This window comes from Ictidomys tridecemlineatus, unplaced genomic scaffold, assembly GCF_052094955.1.
Source record: "Ictidomys tridecemlineatus isolate mIctTri1 unplaced genomic scaffold, mIctTri1.hap1 Scaffold_418, whole genome shotgun sequence".
Classification (NCBI taxonomy): domain Eukaryota; kingdom Metazoa; phylum Chordata; class Mammalia; order Rodentia; family Sciuridae; genus Ictidomys; species Ictidomys tridecemlineatus.
Window position 1 is genome coordinate 112,354 of NW_027522707.1, and position 25,599 is coordinate 137,952.

At 35.8% G+C, this 25,599-nt stretch overlaps 1 pseudogene; it reads left to right on the forward strand.

The window, feature by feature from the left end:
* Positions 1 to 549: 549 nt before the first annotated feature.
* On the forward strand, positions 550 to 25,503 carry LOC144373498 (protein Spindly-like; annotated as a pseudogene).
* The last annotated feature ends 96 nt before the right edge of the window (positions 25,504 to 25,599 follow it).

The following is a 25,599-nucleotide window of genomic DNA, read 5'->3' on the forward strand; positions in this document are numbered from 1 at the left end:
CCTATATCTGAGGTATAATGTGCTTTGGTTTCTCTCTGCTTGAATGACTCTGATTTAAGTGTCTTAAGTATTTCTCACTTGGGCTCTGATAGGGCATGTCACGAGTTATCAGAATAAAAATAAGAAAGTCTCCAAAAAGTATTGGGACGAAGGCCCTCCACTATGAAAAGTCCACAAGAGATTTTGCAGGAAGGTCCTCCGAGGGCACGCGCGCAGTCCGTTGGTGGGTGGACAACGCTGACAACGGCCCCCAAGGTCAGTCCCACCCATCCCCGCCAACCGACACTGTCCCTCCAGAAGGCCCTGTCATAAAACCACAAGCCCCACAAACAGCAATTTTAAGCAGACACCTAGACCAAAGCCTGGAAAACCACCTGAGGTAAAACTGACACGCCAAGAGGCCAGGTCTGCGCCTGCGCCAGCCCAGGGCTCGCCACTCGCACCTGCGCAGTCGTTGCGGGGGGGCGGGGCGCTTCTGCCGAACGCTCCTCGGCGTTGGCTTTTCTCGCGCTGTTAGAGGAACATTTCGTGAGAAGTGAGAGTTCTCGGGAACTGTGTTCAAAAAGCCCTGGCGCTTACAGGACTACTAGGTAAATGAATGGGAGGGCAACTCTCTGGCAGGCTGAGGTTAGCATCACGGATCTGGACGCCCAGACCTCTCAGCTCTTGCCAGCAGCTGGGGGAAGGAGTGAGGACGACAGAGGTAAAGACTAGTGAGAGTGGAGAGGAGCGGTAGGCGGCGGGGAGCAGGGCATGAGGAAGCCTGGGTCCTGGGTCTTGGCGGAGGCTTTGGCCGGAACGCCTTTGATCCCAGAACCCTAAATTCTGGCTTCCAGTCGGGCCCCAGTCTTCGGTTGGACGTTCTCGCTTCTCTGGGGAACTCTGGATAAATATGGAAGGCCAGGCGGCTGCTGGGAGCCTCAGACTGATGGCCCCTGGAGGTGCGTTGTCCAGTACGATGGCCCCCTAGCCACTGTGGCAACCCGAATTAAATGTAAATTATACACTGGATTTTAAAGGTAGTATCCCACAAGAGCTGTATCTCTGGCAATTATTATGATTACGAGTTGAAATGATATTTTGGATGCATTGGGTCAAGTAAAACGTCAAGATGAATTTTGTCCTTTGTTTACTTTTTTAAAACGTTGCTCGAAACTTTTAAATCATGCGTGTCTCCCTGCCCTATTTGTATTCCATCTATTATCATGTTTAATGTTCTCAATAAGACTGTAAGATGGTCATTACCCTCCTTGTATTGAAGATGATGAAACAAGGCGTTAAGTTACTTGTCCGAATTCGTGCCACCTGTAAGGGATGGAGGTGGAAGGGCCCAGGCAGCTTTGACTTCTAGAGCTTCCTGTGTTCCAATGTTTTTTGTATGCTGTTTTTTTTTTTTTTTTTTTTGGGGGGGTGGCGGGTGGAGCGGTGTACCGGAGATAGAACTCTGGGGCCCTCAACCACTGAGCCACATCCTCAGCCCTGTTTTGTACTTTATTTAGAGATAGGATCTCACTGAATTGCTTAGGGACTCGCCGTTGCTAAGGCTGGCTTTGAACTTGGGATCCTCCTGACTCAGCCTCCCAAGTCACTGGGATTATAGGCGTGAGCCACTGCCACGGCTTGTATGCTGTTTTGAGAGGCCAGACAGAAATGTGAGCACCAGGCTTTGGAAATGGACTCTGGTTCCCATCTCATTTAGCTCCTGAGTGACTGATAACCCTGAGCAAGTTACTTAACCTTTCTGTGCCACATTAAATTGCATGTTTAAAATGTAAGTTCTTCTACCCTATGAGATCTTTGAGAACATTGCTAAGAAAATGTACATAGAGTACCAAGCAAAATTTATGGCACATATTAGTTTTAGTTCGTCCATGGCTAAAGGATAGGTTAACTCTTTGCAGGTTGATAGATTAATTCTTTTTTCACTCATTAGAGCTCAGCTGAAAAGTCACGTAACCAGGGAACTGTTCCCTCTTGTTATAGGCTTAGATACCACCTTAGTTACAGCTCTCCCTTTTGCACTTATCACACTTGTAACATTATAGTTTAGTTATTTGATTTGATGCCTTTCTACTAATGTACTATAAAATTCAAGAAGACAAAATATTTTCTAGTGTTTGGATCATTATTTTATCCTCAACACTAAGCGCATTGTCTGACATGTAATAAAATTCCAGCAAATTTTTTGAATGAATGAGAACTAATGTTTTGGCTTCCTTGTGTATTCCTTAATGGGAGGCCTTGAGGTTAACCTCATTTTTATTTTGATAGATGGAGATAATAATAATGGCTTAACATGGGCTCATGAAGAGCATTAAATGAGATGATGTATTTGAAGCACTTCTTTTAGCAGGTGGTAAATCCCCAACAAATATAAGTTATTGTTAATAAAGCAACTGTTAGCTGGCTAGCTTCACTGTATATAGGTTTTGAAAAGGTCTTGCATTTTAAAGTAGTCTGCACTGGTTAGTTTATGGTATCTATTTTACCCTATTATAAAACCCTATATCTCCTACCTACTGATTCTCAGTTAAGAACTTTGTTTTCTAATTCAGTGATAAGTGAGGCATTTAAAAGGTCACACTAGGGTTGGGGATGTAGCTCAGTGGTATAGCACTTGCCTAGCATGGGCCAGGCAGGCCCTGGGTTCAATCCCCAATACCCTGCTACCAAAACATAAATGAACAAAAAACCAACTAAGTTTACTTCAATATACTCCCTACTATATCTCCCTAGTTAATCAGTATCTATATTGTATGCTTTGTTTTCATTTTAGAGAAGATATCCATGCTACATTCTCAGTACATTAGACCTCATCCTCTAGTCAAGGACATCACTCTGGCAGTTCTCCAGTATCTCCTATGTCATCTTCTGTCATGAATTTATCCTAGGGTATACACACATATTGTTTTGTATCTTTAAAATAGTAAGTAAATTTGTCTCTACTTCCATTCCAGCTACTATCCTATTTGCTTTTTGAAGAAAAACTGTATTTTCTGTCACTTTTTCATCTCCTACCATTCTCTATCATACTCATTTCAAGTGGGCTTTTACCCCATCTTCCCACCAAAATTCTCTTGGGGTCACCAGTGACCTCCATAAATTCAAAATCCAGTGGCCAATTTGACTTAGCAGCAGCGTTTGATATGAGCTCTCCTACCTCCTTAATACACTTTGTTTATTGGCTTCTAAGACAGCACATGCTCTTGATTTCCTTTTTACCTCACTGTTAACTCCTGAATATACTTTACATCTTTTTCCTCACCTTCTAGTAGGGTTCAGTCCTTCGTCCTCTTCTCTTTGTTATGTTCATCCTCTGTTGATACTCAATCTGAAGGACTTGTGCTGATAACTTCCAAATTTATATCTCTAGCCTATACCCCTCTCCTACATATATATTCATTCAGCTGCCTGCTTGACATCTTTCATGCAAAACTTGAAATCCTGGTCCCTCTGGCCCCCCAAAAACTTTACATCAATATCTCAAATGAGGGCAACTCCATTCTGCTAGTTGCTCAGGGCAGAGCCTTGAAGGTATTTTTACTTTTTAAAGGCATTTTTTATTTTGCTATATTCCATTTATAAGAAAATCATGTTGGCTTTACCTTTAAAATATAGGTAGAATCTGGGCATTTCTCATCTACTATGCCACCACCTAGCATGAGGCATTATCTCAGATGGTCTCTCTGCTTCCAATTTTGTTTCATCCTAACTATTCAACACAGCAGTGAAATGATTCTCTTAAATTTTACCAAATTGTCTACTTCAGACTTTGAAGTGACTTGCCATTTTACACACGCTAGAAGCCAAACTCTTTATAATGGACTGATCTGCCAGCTCCTTTATTATCTGTGACCTAAATTCTAGCTCATATCTTGGACTCTTTTTCCATATTAGGGTTTCCCATCTGCCTGGAACATTTCTTCCACACAATGATGCATACCTATTTCCCATCTTTTGCCTCCTATTTACACCACCTATCTCTTTTGAGCTTTTTTTTTTCTTCCAATTCTATTTTCTAATGTATTTAATTATTATGCTGTTACTTATTATTTTCCCCTCTTGGAATGTAAGTTTAATGAATGAGTAACTTTGCCAGTTTTGCGCCATAATGATCTGAAGTGCCCAGAGTGAAGCCTAGCTAATGGGGCATTCAGTAAATGTTTGTTAAATGCATGATTCTATAAAATTAAGACATAGGGAATCATCTGATGCTCTATGAAAGCAAAGTCCAGTTTCAGTTTGGCTTAAAGGGACTAGGGCCAAAGAGGAAGGGACAATAAATGAGGTTAAGTTAAAGTACAGTTATCCTATGTATAAACTTGTAAGGCTTAGCCTGGAAATTGCTCTGAACATAGTTTCTATTTTACATACTCTGTTAAGAGTAATTAGAAAAATACTGTGAATCTGTTTCCAATGAAATAAACACATTCAGCAAAGTAGTACTACTATAAAAAATAAGACAGGATATTCTTTACTTTATCTTGTGAGTCTGATTTAAAACTGTCTTTTTATACTCTTAAGTAGCATGCATACCATAAAGTTTCTTGGTTTCTGTCATTCCTCTCTTTTTACTTTGATTATTTTGACAGTAACACAATTATGAGACTAATTCTACCTTAGTAATTATGGACATTTAACATATAACAATTGAACAATTGAATAGTTTCCTAATGTTGAGTTTCTTAGGAGCACAATTGAGTGTATTTTTTTTTCTGTTCTTTTTGGTTTGTTCTCAACTCAAGTAAAAAAAATTATCAGAACAATTTTTGCTCTTAGAACAAGAATGCAAATTTGACTCCTTACAAGTCAGGAATAAAATCTCAATATTATGTTTTTATATGATAGTAGCACTGGGGATACATGGTTCCTTTATTATTGGTTTTATTGTAGGGGGCTTTTTTGTTTAAGCTCAAAAAATTGTATTTCTTCTATTTATAATAGTCTAAAAACAGGAAAAGAACATGGAGGCAGATATTGCAGATCTTCGAAGCAAGCTCAAAGAGGTTGAAAAAGAGCGACTAAAAGCTGCACAGTATGGTTTACAACTATTGGAGAGCCAAAGTGAATTGCAAAATCAATTAGATAAATGTCGTAATGAAATGATGACCATGACTGAGGTAAGACTATGGATTCCTCTGTTTGTGAGGGTGTGCTTAGCTATTGAAGGTTTATTTTGTCTAGCAGTAATTATTTTATTTTCTGAAGATCTAATTTCCTATCTATGCCATTTTCATTAAAGGTGAATAAGTTAATGAATTCCTGATATTCTTTCCAAAGCAGTGTCTTCTGAGTTTCAATTATGTTTACTCTTTCTACCACAATTTACCTACCATATTTATCACTAAGTTTTGTTTGTCCACACTCTTCATAGGTGACCTCACTTATTTTGGAGCTTTGAATATCATTTAAATGCCCCCATAGTAGTTTAGCGACCTAAACTGTTTAATTAACAATTAATTAAGAGTTCAAGGGAGGAGCAATAGTCCTCCCTTGAACTCTTAATTAATGTATTCAATTGCCCACTTAAGAGTATCTCAAACTTGATATAAACAAATAGAATATTTAATTCCCTGTCTACTAATCAAACATTCTCTGTCTTTAGTTTATTTATTTAGTAAATTGAATGACATTCAGTTGCTTGACCCAAAGATCTAGAAGTCTCACATTTAGTCCACAAATTCTTAGGGACATGATTTATAAAACATCTATCTAGGCCACTGTCTTCTTTCTCCCAGCCTTCTAACCAGATTGCCTGCTCCATCATTGCCATTCAGATCATTCTTTCTCAATATAGAATCATTCTTTCTCATGGAAAAGCACAAGAGATCATGTCATTTCCTTTCTCAATCTGCATAAGGCTTTCAATTGTATTTACAAAAGACAGTCTGAGGGTTTATACATCCCTATGTGATTTGACTTCTGCTGGACTTTTGCAAACATAGGAAACTGCTTTTCCTTGTTCAGGCTATCCTAGTCTTGCCTTATGGGTTTATATGAGCTCCTTCCTCCTTCTTAGTTGTTCCTCACCCACTCTTCATAGATTGAATCCTCAATCTTCAGATTTCAGTTAAATGTCATAGAGTCCAGCCCTAACTAAAGTCGGCATCACTCACTCTTTTGTGGGGGGAGTTCAGGGTGTATAATTACCAGGGATTGCACTCAGGGGCACTTAAGCCACATCCCTAACCCTGTTTTGTATTATAGTTACAGACAGGGTCTCACTGAGTTGCTTGGCACCTTGCCTTTGCTGAGGCTGGCTTTGAACTTGTGATTCTCCTGCCTCCCTCCTGAGCCGCCAGGATTACAGGTGTGCACCACTGCACCTGGTAGCATCACTCACTCTTAATTCTTTGCAGTACTAATTATCTCCAGGATTTCAAGGTCCTTAAGAATTTTGTCTTGTTCACTGCTATATTCTCTAGTGCTTTGCACACAAATATTTATTGAAAAAATGAATAAATCAGTTTAATTTAGTAAATCCTCAGTGGTATAAACTAAAATTGAAAATTATAAATATAGCAGGTAAAAGTTACTAATGACAGCTCTTGTTTTTCCATATGGTACTGCTCTTGACCACGAGCTCAATACCTAATTATAAAGCAAAGCAAAGAATTAAAAATCTAATAGTAGAAAATAAAACCATGTTATATATAATTATTTGGAGAAATAACTTATCAAAAGTGGAAGTGCTTTTGGAGAAATAATGTTACTTGTTTTAAGTCTTTTTTCTAGTTTCATTTTATCTTATACTTTAAAGCTTCATGAAGGAGTTTGAACTAATACTTCTCTGTCAATGCCTTCTATGGGGTAGTGAATCAATTACCATATCTCTATCATGAACTTTACCATACAGTAGGCCCCCTCCTTATTTCTAGTTTCACTTTTCTTAGTGTGGATTACCTCTGGACAACTGTAGTCTAAAAATATTACATAGAAAGTGCCATAAGTAAATAATAAATTTTAAATTGCATGCCATTCTGAATAGTGTGAGGAAATCTGGTGCCATCCTACTTTATCCCACCTGCTCCACCTCACTTCCTCTCCTCACCTAGGCATAGTACAATGAGATATTTTGAGAGAGATCATATTCACATACTTTTATTACAGCATATTATTATAATTGTTATTAGTTATGTTACCAATCTCTAACTTGCCTAATTTAAAATTAAAACTCATCAAGATATGTGTGTACATATGTATATATGGAGTTTGGTTCAACTTGTGGTTTCAGCTATCCACCCAGGGTCTTGGAACATCCCCTGCATATAAAATGCAAATGATATCTGATCGTGTGTGGAGCTCAGACACCTGAATGATCTGACTAGTTAAACAGTTATTCACTTTATGATGTTCTCTGCATCAGAACGTAGTATGTAAGCATGTGTCCTAATACTTTAAAAACCAATATAGACATTAATTTTTTCAGGAAGTATATTCTGAGCTAGCACTTACCAGTTACTGTGACTTAATGTAATTGCTGAATTGTGTGTTTATTGTTCCTTTAGACATTGATCCTCCTTGAAGTCAGGCATCATTTTTTATATTTATCTGAGTTTCTCTGTTACCTGGCATATTTGCTGGGTTCTTAGTAAGTATGTGTGGAATAGATGGAAGGTTGAATGCCTAAGACTTTGTTTTTGGTCTTTTGTTACCAAAAGTCCCTTTACTTTTTCGTGTTCTCTCTCAGATGGACTCCAGATTTGAAGGTTGTGCTATCAAACTGTACGAAATAATAAGTAGCTTATTTTCCTAATTGTCAAACAAATGCCTAGTTTTGGGTCAGCATGAGATAAGACATGCTGCTGTGACAGTTGATAATGTAGCCAAAATCAGGGACATTTTAACATAGCCTGATGGTACTCATCATACAAAGTTTTATTCAGATTTTGGAATCCAGAGAATGCCTCCCCAGTTACGTTTTGCATTGCGGGTTACTAGGGCATCAGAGCCCCAGATTGGAAAGTGGTTACCTTGCATCTTTTCTAGAGTTGATGCCTGTACTAACTTCAGCCTGAGTGTTTTTGACATTACTGTACTTTCAGAATATACCTTAGGGATTCACTAAAACTGATGAGCTACAAAGTTATTCCAGATTTAACATGTGGTTGTACCTCAGAAAGCAGCAAGTGTATGAAACAGAAATAAGCCAGTTGAAGGTTAGAACTGATTATATGTAATAGTTTTAAGTGATTTTTTTATGTAATTGAATTGTAATTGAATCTATTTTCAGAATTATGAACAAGAAAAATATACTTTTCAGTGAGAAGTTGAGCTCAAGAGTCGCATGTTAGAAAGTTTGAGCTGTGAATGTGAAGCTATTAAGCAACAACAAAAAATGCAGCTAGAACAATTAGAAGAGCAGCTAAGCAGAAGCCATGGACAGGAAGTGAATGAACTAAAAAACAAGGTTTGAATATATGTATGTTTTCAGAGCAAAAATACCCCATGTTGATGCAACCATCTGTTAATGTAAGGTGATAAAGATTTTTCTCAAGTATCACTGTGAAAATAGCATAGATCAGTTTTCTGTCATTTTAATGTTGAGAGTAGAAACACTGAGAAACAAAAACTTATAAAATGACTTTAAAAGTGAGAATTGTATCAATATAGCCTTCTAATTACATATAATTTTCCAATTTTGATAACAGCAATTTTTTTATGATCCATTTATTTAGTAACTACTGAGGCATCCTTGGTCATATTCAAGCAGTCTCCTTTCAGAAAGAGTTGTCCCTTAGCCTTTACTGCAGCTAGTGGTGTGCTTTGTAATTCTGTAGAACAAATCAGTAGTTCCTTATAAATTACTATATAGTAGTATTGATACCTTATAATTTATTTTTTGAGGAAAAACATGATCCAGTTCTCAAAATATATTTTTAAGGGAAATCCTATTGTTAATTCCATATTACTGATGAGAAAACCAATGTTTAGGTAGATCAAGCAAATTGGACAAGGTGAGAGCTAGAAATTGTCAGTTGTGAATTGAAGCAAGTTTTCCTCACACCAAATTCTGTGTCACTGAGTGTCTACATAATCTGATGACACATTACATACTAGCTCCACTTCATACATAAAAACGAAATAGACAACAGCTGTTCATGAATGCCCATTCCTTTCTAGCACCCCCACCCATCCAGCCTTCAGATTGCTACTTAAGAATCCAGAACTTCACCATGGCTCCTCTTCGTGTGGAATCCAGACTTTTACAAACCCTTTCTTTCAAAACTCGCTTGACTTTTTATTGTCTTCTCAGAAGTCTTTTTCAATTTTTAGATTTTTTTATGTAACATCTTCTAAGATTTTTTTCCATGTCTGTGTACAAGCTATACTGCTCCCTTAATTCTTTATTGATTTAGCTCTAAGTGTTTTTTTTATTTTTAGTAATGAAATCACATATTTGAGTTGGTTTATTTTTTCCTAATAGACAGTAAAACAAACAAATAATGCTTTTGTGAAATACATAGTCATCCTTCACATTACTGACAAATAGTCTAGCTTGTCTGGAACTAATCTGGTTTTAGACAGTAACGACTGGTAATGATGCATTTTCATTTCTCCTTGTGGTTTTTTTTTTTTTCATGTAGCTTTCATTACATAAACAAATGTAGCAGTATAGGGGATATTTTTTCAGGGCCTGAAGTAAGGACCAACTGTAGAGATGGCTTAGGTGGTAGAGCAAAGAGTATATCAATACAAAATTTTCAGTCTTACTGATGTTCTTAAATCACTTTTGCCAAAAGTTTGGCTTTTTCTTTTTTCTCCCAGTACCTTTCTCTTCTCATGTTGAATTTATTGGCCTGTTGTGGGGATTTGGCCAACAGAATCTTGATGTAGGCTACTGTGGCTCTAGTCCCCACCATCCCCTCTCCCCTAGACTGTTGTGGTAGCCTTCCAATCAGGCGTCTGCTTCTGCATGGCTGGTCACAGCATCGTTTACACAGCTACACAGTGCTTCTGGTAGCTTTAATGCATCCAAACCACTTGGATGGCTAGAATGGACTGTTTATAAAACAAGGTGGGTCACTTTTGGAGTGTCCTTGGAAGCTCTACTAGTTTCTTGTACAAGTTTAGATCATTCGGTGATATTTTACAGAAAGAAAATACCTTTTGATTTATAAAATTGTGATTTTTTTTTTACTTTAGATAGAAAAACTGAAAGGAGAGTTAGATGAAGCTAGGCTTAGTGAAAAGCAGCTAAAGCACAAAGTAGACCACCAGAAGGAACTCCTGTCTCATAAATCGGAGGAAATACGGATGATGTCTGAGCGAGTCCACGAAAGCATGTCTTCAGAGATGCTGGCTCTTCAGGTCGAGCTGACTGAAATGGAAAGTGTGAAGGTAATTTTTATGGCATGTGTTTTCTTAGATTTTTAAATTTTTCTTTTGCATACATTTTATGTGTTTTTATAATAATTCTAATGAGCTAGTGTGGAGGAAGAAATGGTTTTTTGACCTACTTTTATCTAACTATCCAAAAAATGTTTTATGTAGTTTAGGTGAATTACTTTATTTAAAAAAATAGTATTAGGTGACCTGATTAAATAAGGCAGACAGTACCTTTAGATTAATGAAAGCTCTGAAAGGACATAGACATTTTCTGATCCTAGTTTGTGTCATAATATAAAATGTTAGTACAGTGGAAGTTGAAATTTGTGTGAACATAGATTTTTCATTTCAGACTATGAATCATTAAAAATTAAAGCCCTGAATTCACAGTCAGAAAGAGCAGTCTCTAGAGCCTTTTGTTTGGTTCCCTGTTGAAAAATTAAGTAATTTTTAAAATTTTAATAGGTATCTGACAACTTTGACAGGTTTTTGTAGTTTTAATTTGAATGTGAACCACTACAGATAAGTTAGCTGAGCAACTGCTAAATGAAAGCATTTTCAAGAGAATTTTGTCTTTCAATTTCTGTTGAATAGAATGCTCTCAAGGAAGAAGTGAATGAACTACAGTACAGACAGGAACAACTAGAACGTCTTAGTACTAACTTAATGTGCCAGGTAGACCGACTTAAAGAAGAAAAAGAAGAGCGGGAGAAAGAAGCAGTTTCATACTATAATGCCTTAGAGGTATTATGATTACAGTAGTATTGTTTCCAGTTTTTAAATTGTTTTCATGCTAATTTAATCTCTGCTAGCTAAATTATTTTCTTTTGAATTTAGAAAGCTCGTGTAGCAAATCAAGATCTGCAGGTGCAATTCGGCCAGGCCCTCCAGCAAGCCTTGAATCCCAATAGTAAGGGCAACTCTTTGTTTGCAGAGGTACTTACAAGTATTCTAATAATTGAATTGGGTAAACTATTATTTCATTTAGTACAAGAACAATTAAACATATCAATGTTTTCCAGGTAGAAGATCGAAGGGCGGCAATGGAACGCCAGCTTATCGGTATGAAAGTCAAGTATCAGTCACTAAAGAAGCAAAATGCATTTAATAGAGAACAGATGCAAAGAATGAAGGTGTGGAATTACCGCTCTTAAATGTTTGTTAAAACTACTTCATATTAGCATTATATAGATAAATATATCACAAAATACATCTTTTCCTCCAAGGGGTGTACTTTTATATTTTTTTCTAGAACTGAATGATTTTTTAAAAAATTAGAAATTCCAGGTAGATCATAAGATACTTTTATGTTTTCAAAAAGTTAATCTTGGAAAAACATTAATGTGTTTAACAACTACTAATTGTTTATTTTAATGATCATTCACTAACCTTGCCAGGGAGGTTTAAATCTTTATAGAATAGGGAAAAGGAATTTAAAAGTGTTTGTTTCTCACTTATTCTGAGTCTTTCTGGGTTCCCGCATCAATTGAGACTAGCTTTTGCCATTTCTCACTTCTCATGAAGGCTTATTTTAGATGGAAATTTGAACTATTTAGGGTTCTCTTTTCTTGCAGCTCCTCAAAGCATGTAATTAACCCCTTTAATTTTAAGGGTTTTGTTGGTTGTTGCTGCACACAAATAAGAAGTAACAGAAAACCTTATGGCAATTAGAAAGATTCCAAGATTATAGCAGTCCTTAGAATTCCAATGTATGGTCTGTTCTGCCTGATGTTCCTAAGGTGGTGTTTGGAAGAAAGTTTAGATTTTTTTTTTCAAGATGTCAGTATTACCAGAGAACTGAGAAAGGTCACTGATTGAACTTGGAATTAGATGGACTGGATTGAAGCATAGTTGTCATTTGCTAGTTGTGTTACCTGGGACATATATTCTGAGAGCATCTAAAAGGCATACCTCATTTACAAAGTAGAGGTGATAGAACTTGCCTCTCAGAACTGTCTTGGGGTTAAAGTGTAGAAAAATACTCATATGGTACTTCCCATTCTTATCATTGTGAATATCATGTTTGTGACTGAGCTGCTTAACAATTTCCCCTACTTAAGTAAAGCTAATGGAGAATCTTGAGAAATCGCTTTAACAGGAGTTAGTATAGGTGGTGAATAGCAGGCCACATTTATCCAGGCTTACTTACCAGTTAAATGACACCCTCTGGACCACAGTCATGCTGTTCAATTTTGTATCACAAACTAGGTAAAACTATATTAAAGACTTCAGATATCATTAAAAAGTAGAAGTACTCCAAAGTTATGTCTACAACAAAACTAATTGATGTATATTTTCCAATTATTAGACTAGAAATAACTAATTAGTTTTTAAAACAAGTTCTAAATAGTATGAGTACAAAATACAAATTGTTCCAGAAATATGCTTATCAGAATATCTCAATTTTGTTGTGGTGGGGGGATTCTAGTTACAGATTGCTACATTGCTACAGATGAAAGGATCTCAAACTAAATTTGAGCAGCAGAAACGGTTGTTTTCCATGTTAGAGCAGAAGAGCGGTGAAATAAAACATCTTTTAGGTGAAATTAGAAATCTGGAGAAATTTAAGGTATGTATAATATCTTGAAAAGATGTGGCTGGATTTTTATTTGAATATCTTAAATTTTCAGTTTAAATAGGTTTCTCATCGTATAATTGACTTTCAGTTTCAGTACATATTGACCCAATCTTTAAATTATTTTTTTCTTGTCTCTGCTTTTCAGTATTATTGACCATGCTTCTTTTACTAAAGCAAAGACAAACCAATCTATTCTATTTTTGTTGTTATTATCTGGTTATTGTTTGTAAGTACCTATATCTTTAGTGTACAACTCAGTGAGTTTTAACATATATATGTTTATATACGCACACACACACACACACATTTATATCTGTATATGTATATTCTTACAATTACTATCAGATTACATAAAATATTCCTAGCACTCCAGAAAAGCCCCATTGAAATGAAGTGCTCCCACCTCCTAACTTTGTGTCAACATTATGTGAACATTCTGTTGAACTTCATATAAATTGAATCATGTAATATATATACCCTTGTTTCTGTCTTCTGCTCAGTGTTATGTCAGTGAGATTTCTTGCCTGAATGTCATCAGTAATTATTTTTTAGTGCTATCTGTTCCATTAATTTTAGAGCTTTGTCAATTCAACATTGTATATCCACTGGAATTTATGGATGTCTTTAATAAATTCTAATAAATTTATTTTATTTTTCACTTCTAGGAAAGTGAAAGTACTCCTACATGCCTTTGACTCAGAGCTCCCTATTTCTTATTTGTATGCTTGATTTATAACTTTTTCTGTTTTTATATGTTTTTCTTAAATTTTGAGACTGAGTTCCAAACTAGACGTCCTTTTACCCCTAAGCACCATGATGTTATTGGAGATATAAGCAAATGGTCAAAATTACAAATTAACATTGATATGCATTGAACCATGCTATTAACCAAGCTACTTTTTACATTTTGCCAGTTATCATTGATACCCTGTTATGGTTTAGATATGAGATGTCCTTCAAAAGCTATTGTGTTAGTGCAAGAATTTTTAGAGGAGAAATGTTTGGATTATGAGAGCTTTAACCTGATCTGTGAATTGATCCACTTAAATGGATTAACTGAGTAGTAACTTTAGGCAGGTAGAGTATGACTAGAGGAGTTAAGTTACTGGAGGAGTGACTGGAATTTTGTCCCTGGTGAGCAGAGAGCTCTCTCTCTCTCTGCTTCCTGATTACCATTTTCTAAGCTACTTTCCTCCCTCACACCCTTTCACTATGATATTCTACCTCACCTTGGGCCCAGAGCAATAGAGTTGGCCATCTGTGGATTGAGACCTAAAACCATGAACCCCAAGTAAACTTCTCCTTACATTGTTCTTGTTAGATCTTTTGGTCACCGAGACAAAAAAAAAAAAAAAAAGCTGATGAAAACATACCCTAAGCAAATTTTAAAAGAAAAAAAAAAATCTAGTGTTTTCAATTATAGGGCCTAATCCAAGGTTGCATGTTTTACCATGAAGTCTCTTCAGTCTTCCTTAATCTGGAACAGTTTCTCTTTCTTTATTTTGACATTTTTGAAGAAAAATTTGTTTATATGACTTTATCTCTGTTTCTTCTAAAAACTATTAAAAGTATTATAATTTTAGCTAAATTTGCAGTGTGTCACTTGGCAGGTATATGTAGTCTATCCCTGGGGCTTTGTGCTATACTTTGAAAATTGTGACCTTAAATTAGGAGGATTTTAAAAAGTGCAATCTCTGAAATTCTTTGCAAGTTTTTAAACATCTGCTTTTTTTTTCCAGTAAAGAAAATATTCAAAGAGTGAATCAGAATATTTAAAGCGTGGATACCAAAAATAACCTCAAGAATCTCCTCTCTTTTTTCGTATTTTTCCATTGTATAGCTTTGTCATACCAGAATTCAACCCCAAAAGCATTTGCTTCTCTCATTCTAAAAGCCAGGAGAGTGAAATCCTAAGACAGGTATAGTTGGGACTCAGAGATATGAGTGCGAGTTAGATCTGGATTCAGAATCTAGCTCTTGATTTACTTGCCGGTAGTACCTTGAGCCACTTTTCTTACCTGAGGAAGGACTGGTGGTTCTTGTACCTACTGCACTCAGGTAAGTGGGTGGATCTTTGAAGAGTATTTGTCAAAAGTTGAGAGATTAACATGTGGCTGCTGCCACTGTTAATAAGCATACAGTAACCTAATTTGTTATGTAAGTAATAAGAATTTTTGCTTTCTTTAGAATTTATATGAAAGTATGGATTTAAAACCTTCAGGCAACTCTGGTGCTCTGGAAGATAACACCTATTATACAGATTTACTTCAGCTAAAGCTTGAGAACTTAAAGTAGGTGTCTGGGTTGGCAGATGGAAGATAAAGACTTTTTATTTATTTTAATAGATGGTATTCAAATAATAACAAATTTTTAAGTTCAAATTGCCAAAAGAAATTTCCATAGAAAAGAAAGTCAATAACATGTCTTTGTGTAATACATGAGTTTTATGCAAGATTTAATAATTACTAATTACTGAAGAATACTTTCAGTAAATAATTTGTGTTTAGCTTTTTAGATTGGTAAGTAAAAAGGACTTTCATGTAGAAAATATTCTTATAATCCAAATTTCTCAAGAATAAGTATCTCATAACTTAAAGGGAATTTATGCCTTCAGCTTGCAGAAAGTGAAAATATGAAACTGAGAGCTAAGCTAGATGAATTAAAGCTGAAGTATGAACCTGAAGGTATGCAAGTTTCGTATGTTTTTGTCTTTTAAGTCCTAAGTAGCACTGAGAAAGTGTATCAACATTTTTTTCAAACTATAGCTTTTAGCAAATCTCATTACAAACCAATTTTGTGGTTATCAATCTGTAGTTAATAAGGGAAATTTACAGCTGAAAAATTCAAAGGGAATTAGGTATGCATGAATGTGATATGTGGCTTTTTTGGATGTCTAGGCTTCATCATACTGTCACTTGAGGCTTATCCACTTAAAATCGTAGCATATTGTCATACCGAAAAGTTAAATAAGCAGCTAATGTTGGAAGTTATGCTAATTCAGATTATTTATAGAAGATCTAAACACAGTTTAGGTTTAAGTGCTTGTGATTATTCTTCCGCCAATGAAAGTCTAGGAGGCATTGCAGGATTCAGACTCCTTTTGTGTTTATCTGCCAGTATTCCATTGAGCAGAGTTGATTTATGTGGCCTTGCTGTCACAGCAAGGCAAGATTGAGAAAATTCAATCTTGATTCTCAGGGGCCATGTTCCAACTAAATATTGGGAATTCTATATTTTTTATTGACATATAATAATTGGACATTTATTATGTTTCTATTTATATGTACATTGTGTAATGATTAAATGAAGGTAATTAGCATGTGATCACCTTAAATATTCATTCTTCACTGAGAACACTCAACTTCTACAAAATCAACCTGGTTTGGATTCCACAGATGAATAGGAACGTGTAGTGTTTCCCTTTTTGTGCCTGACTTATTTCATTTAACACAAGATCCTTAGGTCATTCAAGTTGTCACAAATGACAGGATTTCATACCTTTTTTATGAATGCATAGTATTCCATTACTTATACATATCACATTTTCTTTCTCCATTTATGGGAGTTCAGATATCTGGAAAAACACACACACACACAAACACCTAGTATTGGGATTGCTGGGTCACATGTTAATTCTATTTTTAATTTTTTAGAAACTTCCATACTATTTTCCATAATGACTACTAATTTATAGACCCACTCACAGTATATGAGAGTTCTCCTTTCTCCATATCCTCACCAGAATTTTTTTTTTCTTTTGGATAATTGTTATTCTAACTTGGGTGAAATAGTTTCTCATTGTGGCTTTAATTTGCATTTTTCCTGATGTTTAGTGATTTAGTGGTGTTGAGAATTTTTTCATAAACCTCTGTATTCTTTAGAAAAATGTCTGTTCAGGTCTTTTGCCCATATTTAAAATCAGATTATATGAAGGGTTTTTGCTATTGAGTTCTTTTAGTTCCTTATAGATACTACATAGTAATGCTTTGTCAGCTGTATAATTTGCAAGCAGTTTCTTCTGTTCTGTAGTTTTTCTTCACTTTGTTGATTGTTTTCTTTGCTATAGAAACTTTTAGTTTGATATTATCCGGTTTGCTTATTTTTGCTTTTGTTTCTCTTGCTTTTGAGGGATTGTCTAAAAAACATTTGCCCAGACCAAGGTCATGTAGCATTTCCCTATGTTTTCTTCAAGTAATTTTATAGTTTTTAGTTGATTTCTGTATATGATAAGAGTCTGGCACAAAAAGACAAACACTACACGATCCTATTCATCTGTGAAATTTAAAAAAGGTTGATTTTGTAGAAGTTGAGAATGTTCTCAATGAAGAAATAATGAATATTCATGGTTCTACATGTGGAGATCCAGTTTTCTCAGCACCATTTATTAAAGGACTGTCCTTTCCCCAGTATGTGTTCTGAGCTCCATTGCTCTCTTCACTGTTTTTGTGCCCATACCATGCTATTTTGGTCAGTTTAGCACTGTAGTATATTTTGAAGTCAGGTACTAGGATTGTTCCAGTTTTGTTCTTTCTGCTCTTTGACTATTTGAAATTTTATTGTTTAAGACAGGTTAGGATTATTTTTTTCTTATTCTGTAAAGAAAATTATGGAATTTTGATGAAGATTGCATTGAATTTGTAGATTGCTTTGGGTAGAATGAATATTTTAACAATATTAATTCTTCTAGTTCATGAATATGAGATATCTTGCCATGTTTTTCTGTCTTTTCAATTTTCACCAGTGTTTTATGGTTTTCACTGTAGAGCTCATTCATCTCCTTGATTAAATTTTTTCCTAGGTATTTTATTTCACTTTTTTTAAAAAATCATAGCTTTTATAAATGGGATTACTTTCCTTATTTCTTTTTCAGATAATTTGCTATTTTTGAATGGAAACACTACTGACTTTTATATATTGGCTTTAGTATCTTATATCCTTACTGTATTTATTAGTTCTAATAGTTTTTAAGTAGAGTATTCAGAATTTTCTGTAAAAGATTGTATTATCTGAAAACAGGGACGGTTTCCTTTACAATTCGGCTGCCTATTATTTCTTCCTTTTATCTAATTTCTCTGGCTAGGACTTCAAGTTCTGTATTGAGTCATAACAGTGAATGCTGGTGGCATCCTTGTCTTGTTCCAGATCCTAAAGGAAACACTTTGATTTTGACCCTGTTGAGTATGATATCTGTGGGTTTATCATCTATGGCTTTTAATATACTGAGATGTGTTCCTTCTATGCCTAATTTATTTAGAGTTTTTATCAAAAAAGGATGTTAAGTTTTATCAATTTTTTTTTCTATTGAAATGGTTCTATGGTGTTTGCCCTTTTGTCTGAAATGTGATATATCAGCTTGTTGATTTGTATTTTAAGCCATTCTTTGATCCTAGGGTGAATTCCATTTGATCGTGGTATTTAATTATTTTGATATGCTGTTGCCTTCTGCTCTCCAGAAATTTTTTTTTCAGGTTTTCTAATTTGTTTGTATTTACTAGTTCTTAAAATTCTTTGTTTCTGTGAGGTCAGTTAAGGTCCTCTGATTTTTTAAAATTTATTTGAGTTTTTTTTTTTTTTTTTTTGGTCTGGCTAAAGATTTATTCATTTTGTTTATCTTTTCAAAAACCAATTATTCATTTATCTTTTATTTTCTTTTTTTAATCTATTTTGGTTATTTGTGCTCTGATCCTTACCATTTCTTCCTTCTACTAATTTTGGTCTTATTTTTTTTCTTATTTTTTTCTAGTTTATTGAGATGAGACATTGAGATCTTCCTTCTTTTTTTAAAAAAAAAAATTAAATTGTTTTTGAACCTTTATTTTGTTTATATGCAGGGCTGAGGATTGAACCCAGTGCATCTTACATGCTAGGCAAGCACTCCACCACTAAGCTGTTCTCTTCCTTCTTTTTTTGAAGTAGGAGTTTATTGCTATAAACTTCCTTCTTAGAATTGCTTTTGCTGAAAGCATAAAGTTTTGGCATATTTGGTATATTTTCATTTTTACTTGTGAAAAGAAATATTTAAATTTATCTTTTAATTTCCTCATTGACTTATTGGTTGCTTCTAAGTATGTTTAATTTTTACATCTTTGTACAGTTTCTGATGTTCTCTTTTGTGGCCTGACATGATACCCTTGAGAACATTTCATGTGCAGTTGAGAGGAATGTGCTGCAGCTGGTGCATGGAAAGGTCTGTAACTTCTGTTAGCTCCATTTGGTCTAAAGTACAGTTTAAATCTGATGTTTCTCTGCTGGTTTTCTGGCTAGATGCTCTTCCATTGCTAGAAGTGGGCTGTTAAAGTACCTTATCACCGCAAAAAAATTGCTGCCTATCGATCTACATTTAATAATGCTTGCTTTATGTATTTAGACATATTTACAATTGTTGTATACTCTTTTTTTGTTCTGTAATGGCCTTGTCTCCTTAGTTTTTGACTTGAAGCATATTTTATTTAAGTATAACCACTCCTACTCTCTTTTGGTTTCCATTTGAATGGAATATCTTTTTCCATTTGTTCACTCTCTATCTATTCCTTACAAGTGAGTGTCTTGTAGGCAGCAGAGTCAGATTTGGGTACTGTCATGTAATTACTTGTTTTCTGGTTGTTTTGTACATCTTTTTTCTTATCTTTCTGTCTTCCTTTGTTAAGTGATTTTTTTTTCCTATCAGCATGTTTTGATCCCATGGTTTTTATTTTCAGTGTATCTATTTAAGGTTTTTGCTCTGTGATTACCATGAGGCTTTCACAGAACATCTTATAATTACAACAGGTTATTTTGAGCTGCAACAACTTAATTTCAAAAGCAAAAAAGAAAAAAAGCCTTCTACTCTTCAACTCCATTTCTCTCCCATATTTTGAGTTTTTGATGTTAAAATTTACATCTTTTTATATTACATATCCCTTAGCAGATTACTGTATTTGTATTAGTTTTGTCCTTTAGGCTTCTTACTAAGGATATAAATGGTTTACATCCCCTAGTTCCTGTGTTATTTTGGATGTATCTGAATGCTCATTTTTACCTGTGGGTTTTTATACCTTCAGATGTTTTCATATTAGACATTCTCATCTTTTTTTTTCTCTTTGCATTTGAAGAACTCCCTTCAGACTTTCTTGTAAGATAGTCTGTTGCCATGAGTGCATTCAGGTTTTGTCTGGGAAGGTCTGTCTTCCCTTTACTTCTGAAGAAGCTTTGGTGGGTACATTATTCTTGGTTGGCAGATGTTTTTCCTTCAGCAGTTTGGATATCATCTCATTCCCTTATGTCCTTTGGGTTTTTGCTGAGAAGTCCACCAGTCATATTAGAATTCCCTTCTGTGTCACTTTCTTCTTTCTTTCCTCTTGCTGCTTTCATAGTCCTCTTTGTCTTTGACCTTTGAGAGTTATTTGGGTTGAATCTGATTGGCAACCTTTGATTATCCTGTAATTGGGTGTTTGTATCTTAGATTTGGAAATTTTTCTGTTATATTTTTGGATAAACTTAATTCTAACCTTTTGTCATTCTCTAGATCCTCTTGGACACCAATGACATAGATTTGCTGTTTTAATGTGTCCCAGAGATCTCATGAATTTTCTTCATTCCTTCTCATTCTTTTTTCTCCTCTGTTTTCAAATAGCCTGTTATCAAGCTCACCAATTCTTTCCTCTTCTTGATCAGTTCTGCTATTAATGCCCACCAGTGGCTTTTTTATTTCATTTATTTATCAGCTCCAGAATTTGATTTTTAAAAATTATTTCAATCTGTTAAATGTCTCCTTATAAATTTTTCTTAATTGGTCCTCTGTTTTCTTGAAGTTTCTTGAGTTTTTTTTTTAAACCAGATATTTTAAATTCTTTGTCTGCCAAATCATGCATATGAATGTCTTTTGGGTTTATCTTTGGCAATATGTTTTGTCCATTTGATAAGGACATCTTTCCTTGGCTCTTCTTAGTCCTTGTAACATATATCTTTGTCTCTGCATTGATGAATTAGGTATCTCTTCCTTTTTTTTTTCCCCCAGTCTGGACTTGTTTGTGACTATTCTACTCCAGTAGGCTTGTTTAGACATTTTTAGCAGACTGCCTATGGTATTCCATTTCAGCATTAGAGGGCACCCTGAGCTCAGGTTAGATGCAGGTTTTTTGACAACTCTGCTGCTGGTGCAGTTTCCAACCTGGATGGACCCATGGGAGATTCATGGAGTACACTCAAGGCATGTGGGAGAGCCAGTCAGGCTCTTGAGTCCAGAGGATCTATGAACCCCGCCTCCAGCAGTAAACATTTCTAAACATTCTGTCTGCTAGCATGTCTCCTCTGGCAGGGATGGAGGGCCAGTGCCAAGTTCTGTGTGCTAGTTCGAGCCCTACTTCTCCTTCCTTCTAGCTGATCTCAGGAGCATCCCATGGAGTATTCTCAGTGCTTGCTGTGAGCCCATGCAGTGAGACTCCCACAGAGGGACTCTGTGGTAAGGAAGTCAAATATCTATTTTTCTTGCTTACTTTTTTCAGTGTATACACTGAGTTCTGGGGGCTTTCTGCAGGTGGTACCATGAAAGCTTGGGGACAAAGTGTTGCAGTAACAGGGAACCTTTCCCCTTGTGGGCTTCACAGTCTAACTTACCTTTTCTAGTTTTCTTAGTTCTTGTGAATGTATTTTTGTGGCATATAGTTATTTAGCTTGGTCGTTCTGTAGGGGATTTATCACTGGAGATTTCTACCCGACCTCTTCTCTTACAGTTCTAGCCTTTAAGGAAAAATGTTTGGACAGTTATTAGAGCAAGTCACATCACCGAGAAAAAATAGCCCAACACACCCTCTGCCTCTTGTATACTACAAAAAATGAACTTTACTATGTATAAATTTTAAAATAAAAGGGCAAATGTAAAGAAGTCCATGAATGTGATGGTCCTAACTCCCTCCCCTCCCCAAAAGATATTGTCAAAATGTTTTAGGTTAAGGATTCTCAACGGATTTCTGCCCCCGCCCTGTTGACAGGCTGAACTCTGTTCATTGTGGTCAATAGTGCGGAAAATGTAAACAATGAGAAGTTTTTTATATTGTTTTAAAAGACTTCTCTTTCTTTTGTCCTTTTTCTCTTCCCTGATCCTAGTAAGCTCCTGTGAGTAAAAATTACCCATTAGGAATTTCAGGGGTAGTGTGCTGAACTGAACACAGCAAAGGGACAGGAGGATGGTTAGTAAATCCAGATGATCTGGGTTTCAGAGGAGCAGCAAGGGATATCCAATATTTAGAGTTTGACCTGTTCTTTTCATTTAATCCTTGTAACAGACAAAGCAAAGTAAGTATTTTTAATCCGCATTTTGCAGATTTAGAAACCTTAAAATGTAGGATGATTAAATACTTTCCTAAGGTCATCCAGCTGCTAAGTGCCAGACTTGACCCTAAACTCCCTGACTGTGTGCCACTGCATCTTTATCTCCATGGCACCAAGGTCACCCTTAGGAACCATCTCCCCTTAGAATTTTTTTATCAAAATACCACAAGAGAACATTTTATTCATTCCTAGAATTTCTGTATTGAGTTCCCAAGGAAAAATTTATGCTCAAAATAATCTATAAAAGCTTTTATTAATGCAGTCTATGAAAAAGAAAGAAAAAGAAATAGATTTCAGTGAGGTGATGAGTGGATTTTGAAAGAATAGAAAAAAGGAAAAGACTTTATGTATAACCACTCTCCCTTGGTCTGTCTTTTGTTTATTGACTGGATTTTTCTAATGGTTTTCATTCTCAGAGAAAATCGAAGTTCCTATACTCAAAAAGAGGCGGGAGGTGCTACCTCTGGATGTGACCCCTGCTGAAGACGAATGTGCCAGTGGTGCTGCCGGGGAAGGAACTTCTAGATTCCTACCTCACAAGGAGACACAGTCCTGTCCTAACCCTTCAGAAGGTGACTTGCAGTTAGAAAAGTCAGTATCTGCAAACACTCCCACTGCCCCTCTCTCTCCTCACAAAAATCTGCCCGTGGATGGGCAGCAGCCAAAGAAGGAGAAGAAATGTGTGAAGCTTGCTCAAGCCTTAAGTGAAAAAAGTGAGAACATGCCCGTCTCTCTCAGGTCAGTGTCCTCTTTTCAAGTCAGCCAGCAGCCCTCCCTTTCTCTCCCTTCTCGCTGCATGAGCTATGCTCTTTGTCTCTTTATCTGTCTTCTCAATATTGCATGCAGTCTAATCCCCCAGTTTCATCTGCCTGCCTTCAACTTCTCTAAAACTTTGAGAAAGACAAAAATGATTGCAAGGGGAAAGGACTCCTGAAGAAGGGAGTCATTAGAAAGCCATACATCTCTCTTGTTGGTTTGAATAAATGTGCTATTACTTTTCTCCTGGTAAAGGAGTAGCCATGAAGGAACAATCAACTTACCTTCTTAAAGGTTTTACAGTAGTCTGAAGACAGTTTAGTTAAGAAAATGTAGGTGAAGTTTTCTATGGCTTTTGATGATGTTTATACCAGTCCTTCAGACATTACTTTTAATTATTTTGACATTTTTAAATATCCAAGGTAATTTGTTTCCATTTTTTCTAAAACATCAAAGCCTCCAATTTCTGCATAATTGAATTTGTGACTTAAAAGAGAAAGTGTCAGATATGTGTATCTGAAGGACCAGTTGAAGGGCCTTGTCCTTTAAAAGGAATAGAAGTGAGAAGGTAAGAGCAAGTGAACAGAGGGAAGAGGATGTAACTGGCTGCAGCTGGAGTTCTGGGCATGCACAGCAGGATCTGGGTAGGATAAACAGAAGTGAGTGAGGGAAATGGAGGGGAAATCAAGATGAAGGTTGTATAATGCAATGGCAGGTATATTAAAAATAAATACTTTTAGACATGTAAAATTCAAACTTGTTTCTGTGAAAGTAGCCAGCTTGGGTTGTCTCCAATGAAGTGAGGTTTTTAAGGTGCTACTAGGGCTACTTTGTTCTTAGAAAGAAGGGAACAGAGTCAGGCATTTTCTGTGTGCATTTGATCGAAAAAGTAAAACAGTCCATCGTATGTAAAAGAACTTCCTTGTATGTTTTATCTGATTTTTCTTTAAATTTTCAGTGCTTCTAAATGTACTCAACAATGATAAAACTCAAGCTGCTATTGTTATTGTAAGGAAAACTAATTAATTATTTCCTTCCTTGAGTTTTTTTATAATGTTGTAAGTCACATAAAATAAGAGCTTGATATTCTTGAGGAAATGACAAATGGATGCTACCTGACAGTACCCATAGTGCTAACTGTTCTGAGGCGAGTTCTGCAGGCCGTGCATGTGTGTGTGTTGCTCACTGTGGGAGTGTGCATATGGCCAGTGCGGGTTTGCGTGGCTCACGGTGTGGGTGTGTGTGTGGCCTGTATGGTCTTCCAGAGGTGGATTTCCAGAACCGATCAGTGCATATCTTGCCAGCTATGTTGCCTTCATTTCTTCTTCTGCCCTTTTGTGCTTGAAAAAAATATTGCTTCAATGTATCTAATTAAATTGTTTGACTCAAATTGCATATTGGAAACTATTTGCCTTGCTAGTTAAACAAAAACAAATAAAATACCACAAAACACTTTATTTTTATTTATTTATTTTTTTTGCGTGTGTGTGAGTCCATCTGCTCACTGCAGACATTTCCAACCTTGTGTCTTGCATGCTTAACTTAGATACACAATCTGAAGATGATTTTATAACAAGTGGCTTTTATTTGAAACTTCACTGTTGCATGCTTTATAAATTTAATTGATGCGCTTCTTTAAAGTGCCCGCAGGCCTATTTTATTATCTCCCCACTGTTTATATTTTTCTTTAACTATTCTCCTAGTTGAAACTCAGTTTGAGTGTGTTTTCATTGTCTGAGACAGACATCTGTGCAGCCAGGATCCCATGGTGTTTTCATCTTGTGCATGGGCCTTTTGTGTGTCATGTTATCTTTAAAATACTGCTCCAGCATTTCAGTTTTTGTGTTATGTGTACTTATCATGATAGATATCTCATCAGATTTAATTCTTTAATCTCGGCCTTAACAGGCCTTTTTTTAATCAACCTTAACATATTTACTAGACATTTAAAAATCAAGTCTATTGATAAGAATAATTCCTTTCAAGAGTCATTTAGTATTTTAATGGTACTGGAGTCGACTAATTTTTTTCTTATTAAAAAAATAGCACCATTCCTCCTTAGAGGCTCAATATATTACGGGTTTGTTTCTCTATTTTTTTCCTTAACTACATTTGAATTCAAAGTGGATGCTTTAATGCCTGTAGGTTAGCCGCTGAGTCAATGCTTCAAACAGACGTTAATGAAAGGAAAGAACCTGCAAGCAAATTGCAAAAAGAACCTTGTAAGAAATCACACCCTATTGTATACGTGTCCTCCAAATCCACTCCGGGGACCCAGTGTCCTCAGCAGTAAGGACTTCTCTCTGATCAGAGGGAGGTACTACTTGCCCTGAGGTTACTGAGGAGTTTAGTTAAGAGCCAGAGTGGTACCAGAGTTCCAAATACTCATGTCTCCTCATTGTATCAAGAGCCGGCATTTCCATGCTTCTCAACCAGGCTTTCAATTTTGATTGTGATCCTAAGGAGAGTTTCTTAAGTGATGACCCTTCATGGATCTTCTGTGATTCACACTGAATAAACTGTTAACGGAAGGAAGACTATACTTAACTTAAATCTACATGCAGTGTAGTGTCTGGATTTTTTTCAAGTGAAGTGAATATTTTAACCTACCTTCAGAGCCATATATT